The following is a 4,532-nucleotide window of genomic DNA, read 5'->3' as shown; positions in this document are numbered from 1 at the left end:
CACGTGCACCAGCGCCTTCCTGACTCCAGAGTCCAGCCCCTCCGCGCCACCCTGCCCTGCCTCGGAGTGAAGCTGGGGCCTCTATTCAAGGCTCACCCCCTCCCGCACCTGAGAGCTTGCTCCTCGGCCTACCTGCCCGTCCTACCCCAGGGCCTCCTGGACGACAGGCTGTTCTGGGGGAGCCAGCAGGTGGCCCTGCTGGTGGGGCAGCTGGGACCAGAGCCCAGGCTCCTGGGACCTCACTGAGAGACACCGCCTGGGGCTTTGAATGGGAACCCAAGGGGCTTCTCCACGTGCTGCCTTTTGCCAGCCCTCCCCTGAGCGCCAGGCCCGGCCCCTCTGAACTGCCCTTCGCCCCCACCACACAAGAAGGCAGCGGTAAAAAGGCAGGTGGGACCATTTCCTGGGTAGAAACAGTAAAATAATTGCGGGAAGAATCCTACCAGCCTAGCCTTGTTGGATCAGGCAGCAGATGCTCTGCCTAATGTTTCCATGGAAACCAATGGAAAGCCCTGCCATTGGTGTGATCAAAAGCTGAGCTCACCCAGGTAGAAATAAACACTTGGGTGCCCGTGTGAACTGTAGTGGGAGACTCACCCGCTCCTGGATGCGGCCATTTTCGTCCCTGTCCCCACCTTGGCTCAGGGCTGCTCACTTGGGTTCCTCAGAACTGATGACCCCCAGGCCTGAGGGCCTGGAGCAGAGCGCTGGCTGGTGGCAAGTCCAAGCACACAGCATGGCTGCAGAGCCCAGCGTGGGCTCAGCTGGGCAAAGGTGACAATTTACTGCAGGACTCTGGCTGCAGTCTGTCCATCGTCCATCCTTTCGAGGAGCACAGCCCGCTGCCCCCCGCCTTCGTGGGCCTGCCTCCGGCCAGGCTGGGCCAGCTTTTCACTTCCGTCTATTTCACTCCCACCTTGCAGGGCTCTGGTCCTGCTTTGCCAGAGGCACGCTCTTGCCCTTCTCCAAACGCACCTCTCTAAGGCCCATTTTCTCTCCCACCCACTCCCCTTCTTTTTCCTGCAAACAAAGGCTGTTAGCCTTTAGCCAGCTCCCGGAGGACTCAGCAAACGCCCCCTGGCTGGCCAGTAACAACAGGCCTAGCAGACCCCCACAGGATAGAAGAGCAAGCCTCCCAGAGCACCTGGGGTGGGGAGGGCGGGAGGGACACTCTGGGGCCAGCCTCCGGTTTGTCCAGCAGGGAGTGCTCCCTCCATCCCTGGACCTCTGAGACTTGGCTGCTGTTTTCACAAAGACTCTTCTCTGGCCCCTCAGGCTCCCCATTGGCAGGCCTGCGGATTGTCGTCCAGCACTGAATGGGGTGTGGTCCTCTCCCACCAGGCGAACAGGACAGGAAACCTGGAAGGGAAAGGCTGGACTTCATAACGTCCACAGCTTCGTTCCCGACTATATTCTCAGCATCTGGTACTTCTGTGTCCCCTAAGATGCTCTGAGTCAGTTTCCTCCAGAAGGGAGGGGACCCAGGCAGCTTCTCTCATCTTAAGAGGTCTTCACTGGCAGGCTCTTAGCAAAGACCTTGAGGCAGAACCGGGAGGGTCTAGGGCAGTGATGGCGAACCTATGAATGGTTGATTTTTCGTTGTTAAATGGCATTCAAATATATAAAATAAATATAAAAAAATATAAGTCTTTGTTTTACTATGGTTGCAAATATCAAAAAATTTCTATATGTGACACGGCACCAAAGTTAAGTTAGGGTTTTCCAAAATGCTGACACGCGGAGCTCAAAAGGTTCGCCATGACTGGCCTAGACCCTCTAGCTCAAGCATGTCAAACCCGTGGCCGGGGGGAGAAGAGGAGCACGGCCATGGCATACTCAGCCCCAGGGCCCCTTACGTGTCACGCCAGCTCAGGTTCAGTGACCCGGAGAGGGGGCGGTGAAGGATGGAGAAAAGACAGACAAGAGAAAAAAGCTGTGTCTGGATGGGAAGCTGTCCTCTCTGATGGAGAGCTAGCGACAGCGCCACGGAATACAAGCCATGTCTTTATTTTATAGCCAGATTCCACGAGGCAAAGTAAGGGCGTGGTCAAGATGTTTACAACATTCTCGTGGGTTTTGATCCTACTCAATTAAAATTAGGCTTTTATTTTTTGTTGTTGTTGTTGTTAATGCTCACGCAAAATTCAAATCGTGCATGAATTTTGGGACACCCTATACTTTCCACAGCCACAGCACAGAGCTTGGTTCTCAAACTTCCAGTAATTGTTGGCTTGCCGAATGAACGAAATAAAAGATTCTAGCAGAGATTTGGTGTGTGTGTGTGTGTGTGTGTGTGTGTGTGTGTGTGTGTGTGTGTGATAAAGCACTTAGCAATTAGTGCATTGCATTCAGAAAGCACTTAGTTTATATTTGTTCATTTCTTTTCCTCTCACATATTTTTTTTAAATTTTTAAAAAATTGATATTAGAGAGGAAGGGAGGGGGGGAAGGGAGAGGGAGAGAGATAGAAACATCAATGATGAGAGAGAATCATTGATCGGCTGCCTCCTGCACGCCCCCTACTGGGGATCAAGCCCGCAACCTGGGCATGTGTCCTGACTGGGAATCCAACCGTAACCTCCTGATTTCTAGGTTGATGCTCAACCATTGAGCCACACTGGCTGGGCTCCTCTCACTTCTTAAAAGCTTGGTATCTTCACATTTACACTTTTCTCTAAGCCCTCGACAACCATGCATTGGGGATGCTACGGGCTGACACGGATTGAGCATTTCCTGGGCACCCAGAACTTGGTACCATGTGGGTTCTCTCATTCAGTCTCCAACACCTCCCCTGAGGTGGGGTCTGGTATGCCCACTTTATGAAGGAGAAGACACTTGTCCAAGGACAAATAGCAAGGTTTATGCTCAGTCCCATGGAAGTATGGGTCAGTGGTTCTCGAACTGTGGTCCCACAGACCAGCAGTATCACCTGGGAACTTAGTAGAAATGCAAACGCTTGGGCCCCACCCAGACCAAGTGAATCAGAAACTCGGGGAGTGGGGCTCAGCCATCGAGTTTGAAGAGCCCCCCGGGGGATTCTGGCACACACTGGTTTGAGAGCCACAGGTTTGGTGACTGAGATGAGTCCTGGTCCCCTGACAGGAGGGCATGGGTCACCCCTGGCACAGGAGGCTCAGAGCAGACGCTGTGTGCTGCAGGCCATGCCTCCGCTAGGCAGGCTGCCTCCATGCTCTGGGCTGTGATGGATTTCCAGGGAGGAGGACAGTGCGCATGAGGCTGGGCCAGATGCCACATGCCAACCTTGCTTTTTGTGATTGATGAGTTTCTTCCCCACACCAGCCACATACGGCTGACTTCATTATAAGAAAGCTTCCGCCCCAGAAGAGTCATTACTCAAGGGATCAGTGCTGCACCTCGCAGTGCTCGGGACGGCCACACGTTCCTGGGGGTTACGTGGCTAAGCCTCTTCTATAGGTCATCCAACCGAGGACACTCACAGCCAACCCTACCACTTCCCTGCCAGTGACTGAGGGGCACACATTCTAGCTTCTTCAATCCTTACAACTCTACCAGGTAGGTATTTTCATTGTCACCCCATTTACAAACTAGGGCATTAAAACCCAGAGAGGTTTACACACCTGCCCAAGATTACCAGGCTAGTAAGGGGTAGAAACTGGATGTAAAATCATGAATTCTGGCCCAGAATCCTCATTCCAACTCTGACACTTGTATTATTTCCCCATCTTGCACTTAAGGAAATGGGGCCCCAGGCAAAGCCCTCCTTCTCACTCGGGAGCCCAAGGCTTGTCCCCCTGCACCCCTACACATCCTTTTGTCGTAGGAACAGCACCAGGTGTCTGACCGGTGGGGGTCAGACCAAACCTGGGTTCACAAGCCTCAGTACTAGGTTTCTGTCTAGGGAAGAATTCAGAGCCAAGACCTAAACTGTAAGAAGCATTTATTTGGTAAATCACAGAGGTAGAAAAAGTAATTCCTAGAAGAAATGGGCTTAGGAAACAAATTATGGAGGTAAAAGAAGGGCCTTTGGAGTTTAGAGTGAGGAAGGTAATGGTAAAGTGCCGGGGGCGGGGAGGGGAAGAGGAGAGGGAGGGGGAAGAGGAGAGGGAGAGGGACGAGGATGGGGGGAGGATAAGACACTGGCTTACTCCCTGGAGAGAGAGCAACCAGGGGCCTCAGTCCTAAGGGTTTTAAAGATGGGGATTTTAGGGGAGGTCCCAGGGAAAGATCTCCATAAAATATTCAGCAGTTTTCCAGGTGTGCACATTCAGGGTTGTGGTCTCCACTGATTGGCCTGCACGGTCATTATTCAATGCAGCTGGCAGGTTTTGTTGCTACTCTGGGCCTGGAGCCAAAATACAACTGAGGCCTAGATGTTATCTCTAGGAGAGAAAGGTCGGGAGGACCAGTGATATGCTAAGGGAGGAAACGTCACCCTGGGGCGAGGCCCCACCTACAATTGATTGTCCCTTGCCGGGCACCTGGGGCTTCCCACCTGGTGACCTTCTGTGCCTGGCCCATCCTGGTTCTTGCTCTGCTCATGTCTAACTGCCC

The sequence above is a fragment of the Myotis davidii genome, unplaced genomic scaffold (genome assembly GCF_000327345.1).
Source record: "Myotis davidii unplaced genomic scaffold, ASM32734v1 scaffold17, whole genome shotgun sequence".
In the NCBI taxonomy this organism is placed as follows: Eukaryota; Metazoa; Chordata; class Mammalia; order Chiroptera; family Vespertilionidae; genus Myotis; species Myotis davidii.
Note: the sequence above shows the minus strand (reverse complement) of the source record.